We start from the raw sequence: 16,936 nt of genomic DNA, 5'->3' as shown, positions 1-16,936 counted from the left end.
CTCAGGAAGCTAGGTTAATAATGTCTATTTATATAAATACAGAATATGTTCCCGAATATATAACTGATGGTCAGGAAAGGGAGGTACATTTGGTAGAGAAGAGTGAGCATGAACTGTGGAGTCAAACCTGTCTGGGTTTGTAGCCAAGCTCTGCCCCTTAAATAGTTACCTTTAATGAAGTACTTGACCTCTCTGAGTGTCGGATTTTCTCCTATGTAAATTGGGGATATGAATGCCGTAGAGCACGGGTAGGGCTCTGCCCTGATTCTGTGGGCCTCCTTCATCATTTCTGTGCAGAAAGCCCCTCTGTCATTTGCTTGCCCAGCCCATATCTGTGTCTGTCTGTGGGGAACTGCCCTTGGGCTACTGGAGCTGCTTGGGGTCATAGCCAGTGAGTGACTGGTGCAGGAGTTTGAAAGCCTAATTCTCTAACCTCAAATAAGGACAAACTTCAATGTGTAATTTACACATTACCCTAGAATACCCCAGCCCAGGCAGAGACTTTACCTGGAAAAGAGACTTTTATCCCCATCTTACACTTCTCTCTCCTGCGTCTAAGGGTCAGCTTCTGAAGAATCCAACTTGAGGCAGCTACCTACTGCCTATGTTTTCTAGAGATTAAAGGAGAAATGCCTGGCACAGAGGCCATTCTTTTTTTTTTTTCTTTCTTTTTTCTTTTTTTTTTTTCTAGAGTGGGTATTGCTCCATCACCTAGGCTTGAGTGCAGTGGTGTGATCTTGGCTCACTGCAGCCTCAACCTCCTGGGCTCAAGCAATCCTCCCACCTCAGCCTCTTGAGTAGCTGGGACCACAGACGTGCACCACCAGACCCAGCTAATTTTTAATTTTTTTTTTTGTAGAGGTGGGGGTCTTCCTATGTTGCCCAAGCTGGTCTCAGACTCCTGCGTTCAAGTGATTCTCCCACCTAAGCCTCCCAATGTTCTGAGATTACAAGCGTGAACCACTGTGCCCAGCCACAGAGGCCATTCTTAATCCTCTTCAGTTGCTTATACCATCCAATACACTCCAGTGATTTTACTACCACACCGGGAAGATGTGACTTGTCAGATATTTTTTACAGTCCTGGAATGGGTTTGTGTTGAGACATCCATAGTCTCTTTCTCAGTTCCTTACCCCTGGCTATTTCTTCATTAGCTCAGATGTAACAAACATGTGAGAACTTACAGGTTAATGAGACCTTAGAGAACATTGAATCTACTTAGGAACAACCAATGTTGCATACGTTTCTGTGATTTCTCTGTGAGTACAATGTTAAACAGATGCTGTGGGTAATTAAATCACTCTCAAGGTATAAATGAGACTACTTAAAAGGAACGTTAACTATTTCAGAACCAAAATAGGAGATTCCTTCAGGTAAAAAATAACTTACTCAAATGAAATATAATATACATAGAATATGCTTTCTCACTATACAAAGACATATACATGTTGCAACTATAGTATTTTATATGTGAAAGACAATCTGCTTGTATTTTTGGCTCATTTTTTGACAAGTTTTTATAAATAGTAATACTTATCATTTATGACACTTATTACATGCCAGACATGATTTTAAGACATTCACAGACACTATCTCATTTAGTTGACTCAAAAACTCAGTTCAGATATGATCGCTTCAGAGAGTCCCTTCCTGGCCTCTCTGAATTCATCACCTTCAGTTGCTCTGCCATGGCCTTAACTCTACCTGTAATTTTTGTTTATTTGGCTTATATGTTTACTGAGACCCTCCCCACCAACTCTTTCCCCACCCCAATTAAACTGTGTGCTTCAGATAGCAAGTATTATTCTGCCTTGCGTGCTTCAGTATCCACAGTTGCTAGACTAGTGGCACATGCTAAGCATTCCATAAATATTTATTGAATGACAGAATGAACGAAAAACTTAATGTAGATGAGAGCCCTGAAGCCCAGAGAGGCTAAAAAGTTAAGATCCCAGAGTTGGTATGGTAAATGACAAAACTCATATGTAAATTATTGTCTTTTATCCAATAGCAGATATTGTCCTTTATTTTATGTGGGCTATAGAAGGTTGACACATCTTGCCTGTAAGGAAATCACTCTCTAGTAAGGGAAGGAAGTCATTCCCTTCCAGTCAACAAGTACTTATTAACCCTTGCTAGGTATTTTATTAAGCACTAGGAACACAGACGTAAACAATACAAACACAGCCGAGGCTGGCGTGGAGCTTTTTGTCTAGACTGTTGAGTAAAGAAGACAGACATTATAGGTAATAACAAGGGAGATAAGTATTTTGAAAAGGAATGTACAAAGATAGAAAAGAATAGCAAGGTAATCCAACCAAGTGAAAGGGGTCAGGGAAGCCTTCTCTGTGGAAGGGAATGTAGCTTGTCCAAAAAACCAAGAGAAATAAAATGTGAAGGTCATGTAGAGGTGAGAACAAGAATGGCAGGTGGTAAATAGAGAAGAGCCTTGAAGATGATATCTGCAAATAATAATCACACATGATGAAGAGTGATGTGTCCTAACAGAGGTGGATTACAGTGCTATTGGAGTTAGGAGAATGGTAAGATTCTCATTATAGGGGAAGCTTTATGAAGTTATTATAATGACATTTATAATAACTTTGAGGGCTGAAAAAATATAGATACATTGAAATGGGAAGGAACATCCAAACAGTTTCTTGTATCTTTCTTAATTTCACTTTTTGAGTAGGTAATACATTCCCATGTTTTCATAGATGTATAATGCCTTAAACTGTACAATATCTCATTTCCACTACTGTTTCTCACCCATCCAATCCCCAAGCCCCACACTACCACAGGTAATCTCTTTTGTTAGCTTTTTTGTATCCTTTCAGAATTACTTTATGTAAATACAAACAGTTATAAATATAAATGCTTATCCCTAAACCTTTTACCACACTATATAGCATACTGTATACACCATTCTGTACTTAACAACATGTCTTGGAAGTCTTCCCATATCAGCACAGAAATTACTTCCTCATTTTTTCACAGCTGCTCAGTGCTCATATGGATGTATCATAATTAATTTAATCTTTTATTGATGAGCTCTTGGAGGGTTTTCAACTTTTGTCTATCAAATAGTTTTATAGATATGGCAGCTTATAACTGTACAAATATATTTATAATTTTAAAAGCTATTGCCAAATTGTCCTCAATGGAGGTTATATGAAAATACCTCCAAATGGTTAGATTTAACTGCCTAACTAACGATGAAGCTAGAGAAGCAAATAAAGTAAATTTTTTAAAAAGACACCACTCATGTACTTGATCATTTCCAATAAAACACTAGGTACAACTAAAAGTTAGAAATGGAAAATTGTATTGTATGTTGGCTCAGGTATGGATCCAAATTTTGTGAGGCTTGAAGTTTACGCAGTTGGAGGAGGCTTCTTTAAGAAAAATAATAAGAAATTACAAAATGTAAAATTAGCAAACAGAACTTTGGAAGGGACTCATGTGAGAGAGGGGCCCAAAGTGTAATCTTCATTTGTTTTGTGGCAAATCTACTGTGTATAAGACCTACATACACACATGTGAAGGAGAACAAATTACTCATCCTTTTCACCTGGGAGAAACCATGTTCAAAACATGTGGACCACTGCCCTCAACTACGTGTCACTGAGAATAATTCCACAGGCCTTAGTGCTTTCCACTCCATGATGTACGTAATATTCCCTGTAGTTGCCTTCTATTTCTCTAAGTGAATTCATTCAATTTATGTGACACCTTTCATCTTCGAAATCCCAAAGACCTTACAGGTACTTTTTTTTTTTTTTTTTGAGGCAGGGTCTCACTCTGTCACCCAGGCTGGAGTGCCATGGCACAACCACAGCTCACTGCAGCCTCAACCTCCCAAGCTCAAGGGATCCTCCCACCTTAGTTTCCCAAGTAGTGAGGACTACAGGCATGTGCCACCATGCCCAGCTAATCTTTTAATTTATTTAATTTTTTTTTTTTTGTAGAGACAAGGTCTTGCTATGTTTCCAGGGCTGGTTTTGAACACCAGGGCTCAAGTGATCCTCCCACCTTGGCCTCCCAAAGTGCTGGTATTACAGCTGTGAGCCACCAATACTAACCATACTAACCATATGACCTTATAACCAATGTTAACAATATGACCATGCTATAGAGAAAACTGTAACATTATAAAGATAATTGCCTGGGAAGAATTCAAAGGGCCCCCATCAATCTCACCTATCCTGATAATATGCGTCAAAGTTGCAGCTGGCAAGTGGTTACCATTGGGAAATGACTTCTTACATAAAGTTTGAAAAAGATAAGCTGATGAATTGCATGTAATGGTCCAAAGTTAATTATTTATCTCTGTAATAGGCAGCAGCTTGTTTGTTCCCACGTTTTACGTGTTCCTTAGGCTGGCACCTTTATGGTCCCTCTGGAAAGAGAAGACAGTCAATTGATGAGGAGACAAGACATTTCTTGGAAAAGCAGAACAAGAAAAAACAGGAGCGGAGTAAGGAATAGAAAAGAAGAGGATGCAGAACCAGGGTTAAGAGACAACAGAATTAACTGGTGTAATTCTAATTAAAAACAAAGGGAGTACTAACAGCGATGGGAGGAAGACTTGGAAGGACTGCTGTTGTCTCACCACCAGCAGCCCACACACCTGTCCTTCAAAGCAGGGCACTTTGTTTCACAGCAAAGATAAACTTACAGGAAAAAAGAAAAAAAAAAGTGAAAATCAAGTCTAAAAGAATATACAGCATGGAATAAAAATTAAGAAACATGGAGTGCCTGCCAAACAAGATTTAGGTTTTAGTGGAACTGACTTCATTTAATAGAGAAAGACTCACTTCTGATACTTAAAACGTAGGCATTATCCAATTAAATGAGACTTGGAAGGAGTCCATATCCAGTCACCTGCTTTGCAAATTGTAGATGTCCTATGATGAACTTTAAGTCACCTTGACCTTTAGCCAAATATGCCTCATAAGCTGAGTTTCATGTTCATTGCTGGTGTCCAAATGTCCACAGTTGAATTCTCAGGTTTGTGGTGAACAGATTTGGTAACTTCTTGTTAGGAAGCATCTGCTGCTGCTCTTGTTTCTTTATTTTACTTATTTTAAAGATGATTCATTAGGTAAGGAGAAGAAAGTCACTGAGGCCTTTGTATAAGGTAATTAATTTACCACCACAAACTGATATGCTAGAAATATCACCTTTCATCCATTCTGATTTTGTTGTTTTAAAAATGCATTTTTTTCAATTTGTTTTTTTAAAAATTTATTCTAATCCCATGGTGTCTCACTGGGTGATGGAAATTGAATCTGTTTCATTATTGAGGTTTGCTCTCCCTCTGCTCACATAGGAATCAAGGATACTTATGCAGTGCCAAGAAAATTGGGTGTAGAAGTCACTATTGTTTTGGCTAACCCAGCAGACATTCTCAAATACCTTCTACTTTGCCACTTTCCTTGCAGCTAGGAGTGGACAAGTGGTCAAGTGATGGTGCTGGCCAATGAGAGGTAAGCAAGTTTCAGGGCTCTCTGGAAAGGCTTTGCTTTTCCTGACAAAATGAACGTAACATCCCAGTGCTCCCTCTTCCTCTCTTCCTCCTGACATTAACATGCACATGATGCCGAGAATTGCAGCAGTCATCTTACAACCATGAAGAACAGGTCGGGAGAATTGCAGACTTGGTGGCCCCAACATCACTGAGCCACTGTTCAATTCCCAGAGCCACTTTCCTCCAGAATTCTGTTGTGAGAGAAAAAGAAACATCCTGTTTGTTTAAGCCACCATATGTTGGTTTAAAATTTTTTTTATTGTTTGCAGTTAAAAACATTTCTAACTGATTTAAAGAGTAAACAACTCTAACCTCCAGTCCATGGAGGTTGTTGCAGATAACTTATTGTTGAATGGTTCCTAGAAATCCAGTGACAAACTGATCTTGGGCCTCTGACTGGAAATGGAAAGTGACCAGGGTTGGGATCCTGGTGCTTGGAGCTCAAAAGTCATGCAGTGATTCTCTCAGAGACCTTGCCTAGGGACCAGAAGTGGGTCCCTGCTTCTCCAAAAATCTATAGACTGCCCAGACTGGAGAAGTTAACCCTTTTCCCATCTTGCCACTTTTAAAGGCACTCTCCTTCATTCAGATCATTTATTACCATCTCTTCTATGAGTTGAGGTTTTTACAAATCAAATGGAGTGCCTTTCTTCAGGAAGCTCCTACTTTCTGCTCAGTTACAAATCACCTCTGAGACAAGGAGACAAAAACTGACTTATCTCCCCAGAGTTGAGGAGGTTAAAACTATAGAGAGAACCAACATAAATTCATATTTTAATGAATTACCTTGCCACACCTACCACTCCAGAAAAGTAACATCTGTGACAGAAAACACTGTGGGACTAATGATAATTGATTAACTAGGACAACTTTTGATCCCTATACCTGTACCTATTTGCATGGATAAAATCATTTGGCATGATTCTGCATCTACACAGAAGGCTTTCCAATGCATGGAGCATGGGTGATATACAGATGCTGCTGCTGCTGCTTTTTCTTAAGTAAAAGGGTCTTGTTCTATCACCCAGGCTGGAGTGCAGTGGCACAATCATAGCTCACGGTAGCCTCACACTCCTGGGCTCAAGTGATTCTCTCCCATTAGGTTCCTGAGTAGCTAAGACTATAGGCACATGCTACCACGCCCAGCTTTAAAAAAAAAAAAAAAAAAGTGTTTTTTGGAGACAAAGTCTTGCTATGTTGCTCAGGCTGGTCTCCAATTCCTGGCCTCAAGTGACTCTCCCACCTCAGATCCTTTCGTCTTGGCCCCTGAAAGCGCTGAGATTACAGACATGAACTACTGCAGCTGGTCTGAATGCTTCTTCATACAAAAGCAAGACAGCTGGAGCCCCAGAAGCATACATTCGGATTGTGATGTGGGGATGGGAAGGAGAGTGAGGATGTCTAACCATCTTGGACTTGGGCACTTCTTTTTTTTTTCTTCAATTTTTGATACAGTCTCACTCTGTCTCCTAGGTTGGAGTGCAATGGTGTGATCTCAGCTCACTGCAACCTCCACCTCCTAGGTTCAAGCAATTCTCCTGCCTCAGCCTCCCAAGTACCTGGGACTACAGGCATGAGCCAACACACCTGGCTAATTTTTGTATTTTTAGTAGAGGTTGGGTTTTGCCATATTGGCCAGGGTGGTCTCGAACTCCTTACCTCAAATGATCCGCCCACTTCAGCCTCCCAAATTGCTGGGATTACAGGTTTGAGTCACCATGCATGGCCTTGGACTTGGCCATGTCTAAGACTTCCACTGTTTATATTGTTTATATTTTAATTAATTAATTAATTAATATTTTATTATTTTTTTTAACAGAGATGGAATCTCACTATGTTGCCCAGGCTGGTCTCAAACTCCTGGGTTCAAGTGATCCTCCATTCTCGGCTTCCCAAAGTGTTTGGATTACAGGTGTGAGCCACGGCACCAGGGCAATATCATTCATATTTTCACCTTTACTGTCTATACTTAAGTGAGAGCTTTCATTTGAAAGTATCTGCTTTTTATCTCTGGATTTGTTGTTGTTGTTATTGAAAGTTTTACTTATGTTTAAAATCAATTTTCTGAAGAGGTAACATTTATATGATTAACTGCAGGATTGATTATACTAGCAAATGACTGGAAACAACCTAAATATTATCAACAGAAGTCTGAATTAAACAAATTATAACACAACCATATCATGCATTGCTATAGCTGTAAAATCAAACAAGGAAGTGCTCTGGATAATCAGTGTGCAAATTCAATCTCCCATTTTGGTCTCTTAGCTGCTAATTTCCCACACCCCTCATAGGTAATTTCTTATATATTTTTCCAGATTTTCTTTATACACCAGTAAATACAAATGTAGATTCTTACTTTCTCCTCGTTTTTATATGAAAAGTAGGATGCTTTACATACTGTTCTGTCGCTTATTTCGCTTAATAATGTATTGGATCTCTTTCCAAGATAGAGCCTTTCATTTGTCCAAAATCATCTTTCACATCTTGTAGTAACATTTTAAAGTTTTTTTTCTGTAGGTCTTGTACATTTCTTGTTATGCTTATTCCTAGATGTTATACTGTTTTTATGGCTTTTGTAGTCTTTCCATTCTATCTTTTAATTAGTTGTTGTCATTTCATACGTCTTAATATCTGCTTATTAACTGTCTGTCCTTTTATTTTTCTCTTGATTTTTAAATACTTCCACAAACTCTGATTAGGTTTAACAAATCATACTCCTTTTGGTCCAGGTTTATCTTCGCAATGCAAAGCTCTATGTTCTGAAGTTTTTGGTGCCCTGATTGCTGTAAGCCACAGTGTGCTCAGGGCTTCTCACAATAAGATATTCTTCCTGACAGTCAAAGAATAATTCTAAGTCAGAGAGGCTAAGTGTAAGGGCACTGCCAGACTGGAGCTCAATCAAAACTACGACATAATTTCACAAAAACTGTTCCATTCATTTACTACAACACAGCTAGTGTGTATCTTTCACAGATGTTTGTTTTGTCAGTTGAAACTACAGTCTTTGATTCCTTGGTGCTCACAGCCCAATGTACTTCACATTTTCAGGAACCTGAAGGAAAACCTTTTCACGTATTTAGTTTGGGGCCAGCTCAGCACCTAGGAGGCCATCTATCTGCAACATCTTCCTGCACAACTATCTTAACTGCCTACTCTCATAATGACATACAATTTTAATGCAATATAATTACCAAAAATGTTTTCCATTCCTGCATTACTTGTAGGCTGTCATAATTGGCCAGAAGGGACAAATATGATCAGATCTATTACATAATTTCTACTGCACTGAAGCTGTAAGTGGGTGGCTTTTAAATGGGTCAATCTTAGTTATTTTCCAAAAATTGGGAGGCAAAAGGCCATTCAATCCAAACCCAAATCTTTGTGACCAACTATCATTCCCTTTCAATAAAAAGCCCTACATTTTCATAATAGTCTACAATAACTGCTCCTAAATTACAGCAAAATTATTTTCAAAGTCAGGTTTCCATTATTTAGGGCAAAATTATAAGGTGTGTGACTCTTCCTAGGCCATATTTCTCTCTCAATGCCTATTTCCCAGTTATTTCAGGTTTCATTGGCAGCTTCATCAGAGCCCATTAGGGAGAAATGAAAATCATGAGATTTGGAGAACTGGTTGAAGAATCACAGAGTGTTAGAACTCATCTAATCCAATCTCATTTCACAGGTAAAGTAACCGAGGAAGAGAATAGTTAAATGACTTGCCCAACGACATGCAAGGACTTCCAAGAGACCAGGATTGCAGGCTGTCTCCTGCTTTCCAGTCCATCATTCCTTCTACCACATCATGATGCACCTTCCTAGGCATGAATGAGAAAACATGCCAATAATTATTATTGACAAAGATGTGATAGCTACCAATGAAACTCCACACATACATGCAACACTTCTTCAGCATTTCCTTTTCCTATTGGGCAATCTCATTCACTCTCATAGTTGTCATTACCACTGTGTAATCAATGACTTAAATTAGTATAGCCAGACCTGGCCTCTTCTATGTACACCATTGCCTGTACTACCTGCCTAATTCACTGACAACTCAAATGACATCTTGTTGAAACTGAGCTTATATTTAATTTCCACTAAATGTGTTCTTTCTGTATTTCCTATTTTGGTTTTTGGCTTGATGATCACCCAGTTGTCTAAGTCCTCACGTTACCTTTCACATCCAATTTACTTTTAATTTCTGTGGTTCTATTACCTAGATATTTCTCACATATTTTCTCATCTTTTCATTTCTATTTACATGTCTTTGTTAATTCTCACCTATACTCTGTATCTTTTCTCTTCAAAATTTTTCTCCATACTACCTTCAGAGTCATTTTTCCAAAGGGTAAATATTCTCTTGCTATGCTTTAGTCTAAAACTCTTTGCTATCTTTTTCATGTCCATTAAATCATGCCCATATAGTATGATGATGATTATTTTGTTTCTTTTTTTTTTTTTTTTTTTTTTTTTTGAGACGGAGTCTTGCTCTGTCACCCAGCCTGGAGTGTAGTGGTGTGATCTCAGCTCACTGCAACCTCTGCCTCCCGGGTTCAAGTGATTCTCCTACCTCAGCCTCCTGAGTAGCTGGGACTACAGGCACCTGCCATCACACCTGGCTAATTTTTGTATTTTTAGTAGAGACGGGGTTTCACCATATTGGCCAGGCTTGTCTTGAGCTCCTGACCTTGTGATCCGTCTGCCTCAGCCTCCCAAAGTACTGGGATTACAGGAGTGAGCCACCACGCCTGGCCTCTTTTTTTTCTTTTTTCTTTTAGATTTGGGGGTACATGTGCAGATTTATTAGATGGGTATATTGCGTGATGCTGAGGTTTGGGCTTCTAATGATCCTATTGCCCAAGTAGTGAATGTAGTACTGGATAAGTAGTTTTTCAACCCTTGTTTCTCCCCATACCTCCCCACTTTTGGAATCCCCAGTGTTTATTGTCCCTTCTTTGTGTCCTTGTGTACCCAATGTTTAGCTTTCTTTTATAAGTGAGGATAAACAGGATATTTGGTTTTCTGTTCCTGATTTAATTTGCTTAGAATTTTTGCATCCATGTTGCTGCAAAGAACACGACTGTGTTCTTTTCTATGGCTGTATAATACTCCATGGTGTAGATATACCACATTTTCTGTATCCAATTCATTGTTCATGGGCACCTGGGTTGATTTTATGTATTTGCTACTGTGACTAGCACTACAATGAACATAACAAGTGCAGGTGTCTTTTTCAGTACAATGATTTATTTTCCTTTGGGTATATACTCAGTAATGGGATTTACAGGATTATTGAAGATCCTTCATGATCTGTCCCCTGTTTGCCTAGCTTCATCTCCCACCATAACTTTTCAACGTTAGCTTCTATAAACACAAAAATACTTGCAATTCTTTTAACTTAAGCTATTTCATGCCTCCATGTCTTTACACGTGTAGCTCCCTCTGTCTAAACTATTATCTTCTGCTCACCCTTCCTACATGTCCACTGTTATCCTCATATTCATCCTTCAAGATGCAGTTTAAGAAAGAATCAACACCTCAGTGAAGACTATAGGCCGGGTTTATTTTCAGATTCTTCCTTGTGCCTTATACATACTTCTATTGTTATATATCACCACATAATTCCTTGTTTACACATCACTGTGGTATTTATTATTATTATTATTATTAACTTTTTTAGACACAAAGTCTCTGTCACCTAGGCTGGAGTGCATGGCTCACTGCAGCCTCGACCTCCTGTGCTCAAGGGATCCTCCCTCCTCAGCATCCCTCCTGAGTAGCTGGGACTACAGGCACACACCACCATACCTGATTAATTTTTTAAAATGTTTTGTATTGACAAGGGTCTCACTATATTGTTTAGGCTGGCCTCAAACTCCTGGCCTCAAGCAATCCTCCTACCTCAGCCTCCCAAAGTGCTAGGATTACAGGCATGAGCCACCATGCCCAGCCTGTGGTATTTATCTTTGCCTTGAGAGTCAGCATAGTTCCTGAATGAATAGTAGAACAAATAAATGGGCACATGTAACCTTTTTTTTTTTTATGGTCAGATGTAACCTGGTATACTTAAAACATCCTGAAAATAATACTATTGGTCAATGCTGCTTGGAATGGACTCATTGCCCAAGCTTTATAGAACTAAAGTGTTTTAAATTTATAGAATTTTAATAACTATAATTTAAAGTGATTATGATTCACATCTACCTTACCCTTTCATTGAATCATGAGTTTGTTTCCTCACTATGAAATCATTGCATATAATTCTCTCCAGATGACAAAATAGTCATTTCAACATAACATGCAGATATGGAAAAGACATCTTACATTTAATCTCTTTTTCAATAAGGTATTTAACAGAGTATCTTATATATTTGTAGCAGCATCAGTTAGCATCCATAGCTCTACCAATCTTGAGTCAAATTTTGTTGCACAATTGTTAAGATGTTCTGGACTTCCAGGCTTTAAGAACATAAATGGATGAGGCTATTATATATAAACTCATAAATCACATATGTGGAGTTAAATACTGGTTTTACTAAATTAAACGGGGATATTTAGCTAATTGGAACACTAGCCTAAGGATTGGCTAATGTTTCATTTCAGGACTTCTCATATATTTTTACCAGGGTACACATTACAAAGATTAATGATTTTGTATTCCTGGGGAATCTAGATGCTCACCTCCTACAAAGGTAAAATTTATTTAAATTACTAATTATACCTAGATCTTTTATTTTACTCCATTATATATTGCTTTAAATAACTTAATTTTAATAAGACTTCTACATAACTTTAGAGCCTGTGCCAAGTGTAAGCAATAGCTTCTAGCCCTTCCTTTCATTTTCCTGTATATGCCAGGTATCAGGAGTACCAAGTTTGGTAAGCAAGTGGGGAGTGTAAAGAGTACTGCGACCATCACAAAGATTTGGTTGGATCCAACCCTGGGTGTTCCACTTACTAGCTTTTGCTCTTAAGCAAGTAACCTAAGCTTGTAGTTTCATTTCCCTCATCTTAATGAAAATAATAACACCTGCCTTAATTCCTCAGAGGATTATTTTAAAGATCCGAGGAAAATAAATTAGAGACCTGAAGACTCAGGCTCAGAAAATGGGCAAGAGCAAAGGAAGTTCAGGTAACCAGAACCAGAGTCAAATACAACATATTGAACCACTGCATCAAAGACACTGCTGCTGCCACCAGCAGCCCCTGGATATACTTACCTTGGGCTGCCATCACTGCTGGCCCTGAGTCAGGCTCGCAGAGCATCATTGCTGCTGTTTCCTCTGCCAGCACTGCCAGAATGAATTGTAATATCACCTTATTAAGTCTTAACTCAAGCTGCAAGCAAGCCTAGAAATGTTTGTATCAGCCTTTTTATCTTTTATAGTAGGAGATTGGCCTATGGTCCTAGTCACAGGCCAATGGAGAGGAGAGTCTCAGATTCAGCAGAGGATTAAGGCACTAGGTTCACAACATCTCTTTCTTGAACTACTGCCATGGTCTCCTAACTGGTATCACTGCTTCCAGCCGTGCTCCCCTTCAACCACTCTCCCTACCAGCATCAGAGTTTCCTTTTCAAAGGAAAATCTAATTTTGCTACTGTTCTGTGTAAAGCCTTCAATGACCCCAGTTTCCTCAATGCCTAGATAAATACAAACTTATTCTAATACCCTACAAACCCTTCTAATCAGGTGTTCATCCCCCCAGCCATATTCCTCTGAACTTCCCATCCTCCAATGAACCCTTCTGTCTGGCTGAAATACTAGCTTTCCCAGTGAGTCACGCTGTTTAATGCCTCTTTGCTTTCCCTTTTATAAAAAGGAGAACTATGAAGGAATTAAAAAACAAAAGACGAGCATCTTTTTTCGGAAAAGGCCAGCACTGTGGGATCTTCCAGGCAGGGAGGGAAGTAAGAAAGGGTTCTTTCCAGGTTAAGGCTAAAGCGAGACCAATGGAAGAGAATTCTATGGCACGCTGCTGCAGGTGGAGGTACAGTCAGCCTGTGATCAGTAGAGAGGACCGCTGAGCCTACCCAGGGCACATAGTCCACATGGAAGAGGACAGGGACCTGTGTCAGGGAGCAGCAAGTAGCCAATTAAGCAAACTCACACCTCTATCCTATTTTTGGGGATGAACATAATCCTGGGATGCTTGTTTTGACCCATGGAGGAGAGAAAGCTCCTCAAATGAATACAATGGAATATTTTACTAATGGACAATGTGATTTCAGGCCAAATTATACTTAATTTGAAGACTGTATACTTGTGGACTAGAAATCAATCATCATGACAGTGCATGCTTATGTTGTTCCTCCACTTGTAGAAACAACCTGTCAACTTTAAGTAATGAGATTCAGAAAACATGATTAAGTATAGAGCTTATTCAAGCACAAAGCTTGCCACCAGGAAACACTTACTCCAAACAAATGGGGTCAGTGTTTCAAAGAGGAGAAGTTAATGTTTCGCTTATATAAGCAGAGACAGAAATTTTAGCAGAATTACAACATTTTCCATACAAGACAAGTGCATACAGTACAGTGATTTGATTGGTTACAAAATGCTACATTTGCTTCATTCTATGAGGAGAGGTAGTAATCTTGGGGGTGGGGGTGGGGGGTTCTTATCTCTGGTGCCATTTGGTCTTCTTAATGATTTACAGGGGAAAAAAAAGGCAGAAGTTGCAGTTGTACATCAAGTGACTCAAGCCACATAGCTGTATTCCTCTTAAGGCTGGAATACTTTAAAATTCTAACAGCTTTAAGTTTGAATTATTTAATTTCACATTTCTCCATTTTCATTAAGATATTTTGAGTAAAGCATAGCAGATGTACTCAACAGCTCTGGGCTCCTTTTATATTCAGGAGTTTAGTCCTGCGTCACTAGGAAGGCTCATTCCGACAGTTTCGAGTCCCACAGCAGGGGAAATAAGTCAAGCTATAAGGCTGATGGGATATTGGCCAATTTTTTTTTTTTTTGAGATGGAGTCTTGCTCTGTCACCCAGGCTGGAGTGCAGTGGCACGATCTCAGCTCACTGCAACCTCTGCCTCCTCGGTTCAAGTGATTCTTCTGCCTCAGCCTCCCAAGTAGCTGGGACTACAGGTGTGCACCACCACGCCTGGCTATTTTTTGTATTTTTAGTAGAGACGGAGTTTCACCATGTTGGCCAGGCTGGTCTCGAACTCCTGACTTCGTGATCCACCCCCCTCAGCCTCCCAAAGTGCTGGGATTATGGGCTTGAGCCACCGCACCCAGCCTGGCCAAATTTAATGCAAAATGAAGGAAGTGACTTTGTGACCTGAGTCAGGCTACGTGGCTGCAGTTAATGCAATTCTGTGAACAATCATTATTTCATTTTTTTCAGCTCTGCATTGACTTCATTGTGAACAAATGCCACAGCAGCAATAAAGACAAAAACAGGACAAAACCGAACAAATGATTATGTTTCCAAGAATAAGTCCCAGCTTCTGCCACCAAATTCCCCATGATCCAAACCAGCTGCTTAGCTGATCATTTAGAGTGTTGGATCTGAAAGATTAGTTGAGTTTTTATATCAACCATTAATTTAGTGATGTTATCTGGATGATAGACACTCAGTTTTTATGATAGCATAGGTTCCCCCTTGGGCGGCAGTGAGTGTGTCTAAAGCCACATGGTTTTATAATGCAGCCTTTCTCGTTGGAGCAGCTTCATTGTTTAATAACAAGATACCCATGCAGCTGTTATTTAGGACATTTTGGTTAGGGCCTCTACTTGCCAAATGACATCCTCAATACCCAGTTGTGGTAGAGAGATGGAAGCAAAACGATTCTACCAATGGAACAAAGAACAAACACAAGATTGTAAATGAGGAAGATTTGTGGGTTTTGAAAGGGTACCAGCTATTTGACCTCGGACCCAGGCACAAACCAAAAAACACCATCCTAACTGTCCTCGGGGTAAGCTTGGCCATTGTATTTGTCCGTCCTCGCACTGTTATAAGAAATACCTGACACTGGGTGACGTATTTTTTTTTTTTTTTTGACACTGGATAATTTATAAAGAAAAGAGGTTTAATTGGTCCATGGTTCCACAGGCTGTATGGGAAGCATGGCGGTATCTGCTCGGCTTCTGGGGAGGCCTCAGGAAAACTACAATCATGGCGGAAGGTGAAGGGGGAGCCAGCACTTCACATGGCCAGGAGCAGCAGGAAGTGGAAGAGGTGCTACACACTTTTAAACAGCCACATCTCATGAGAACTCACTATCTCCACAACAGCACCAAGAGGGATGGTGTTAAACCATGAGAAACCAGCCCCATGATCCAATCACCTCCTACCAAGCTCCATCTTCAACAATGGGAATTACAGTTCAACATGAAATTTGAGCAAAGACACAGATTCAAACCATACCAGCCATAGATGGGTGCTGCACAGCCAGGGCTTTCCGTTTGGAGCTGCCCATTAAATACCCAGTTGCTGTGCCCATTCACTGGCAGGCCAATTAATACTTTCTAATATAATTTAATAAACCCTTAACTTTGTGAGTGGCCAAATGGCTACTACTACTCAGTTTTGAAGACTCAGTTCCAATATGCAGATAAAGTTGTGAAAGAATGGAGAAAACTGTTAAGATTAGTTATCTCTGGGAAAGGAGAGTAGGGGTGACATGAGAGGGACTTTTCGCTGTATAACCTCCTATGCTATTTGAATATCTCACAATATTAGTGTATTATTTTTATAATTGGATTTTCAAAAGTTAGAGAAATGGGGGTGCCGTCTTTGTTTTTTTTGGTTTAAAAATGACCTAAAATGTCTTGTAAAGAAGGTGCAAAAGCCATATGGGAAATAATAAGTAAAAATACCTTAAGTAGTTTTTAAAAATTATTGTCTTAAACATCATTGAGAGCTGTTGTCTCATTTAAAATGTACTCATTAACACGCCAAAGGATAAAATAAATAAGTAAATAAGGAGCGTGTCGTATGTCCTTTGTAAATGCAAAGCAATTCTCTCATCCACCATTAGTGGGCCATCAGCCTTCCTCTTCAATTCCTACCTGACTGTGGGACATGTCCAGCCTTCTGAACTGGGTAGACCAGGTTGTCCTGTTAGTCTTCCTACCACATGTACCCTGGTATCCTACCACAGTACCATATACTGTACTCTTCTTTTCAAATGTGAATCAGGTGTATGTGATCATTTGATTTTCATTATAACCCTGGAGAAATAATGAAAGACACGTATTACCTCTTTGCTGATGAGGAAAACCTCTGCAGTTTTTGATGGAGCTAGGATGAGGATCCTGGTCTCCTAACCATGTAGGACATTTTCTCTATTTCTCCCATGCTGCCTCATCTCTTAGATTGTTAGACCTGGACTCCCAAACCACCATGCACGCATTCCTTTTTTTAAAATGTGATTATTC

General features: G+C 39.5%; 1 long non-coding RNA gene across 2 annotated transcripts in view; it reads right to left on the bottom strand.

Moving 5' to 3' along the window:
- Positions 1–1,855: 1,855 nt before the first annotated feature.
- The window catches only part of LOC134758332 (uncharacterized), a 39,041-nt gene continuing 23,960 nt past the window's right edge, over positions 1,856–16,936 (bottom strand). Inside the window, exons 3-4 of one of the 2 annotated variants that reach the window (XR_010133401.1) lie at positions 4,818–5,721; positions 1,856–4,399 (exon numbers count right to left, since the gene is read on the bottom strand). This is a non-coding gene — a long non-coding RNA (uncharacterized lncRNA). Of the gene's footprint in view, positions 5,722–16,936 lie in introns of both variants that reach the window. The other variant, XR_010133400.1, reaches the window with a different exon arrangement.

This window comes from Gorilla gorilla, chromosome 3 (assembly GCF_029281585.2).
Source record: "Gorilla gorilla gorilla isolate KB3781 chromosome 3, NHGRI_mGorGor1-v2.1_pri, whole genome shotgun sequence".
Lineage (NCBI taxonomy): Eukaryota > Metazoa > Chordata > Mammalia > Primates > Hominidae > Gorilla > Gorilla gorilla.
The sequence above is the reverse complement of the archived record's forward strand: the minus strand, read 5'-3'. Positions and strand labels throughout refer to the sequence as shown.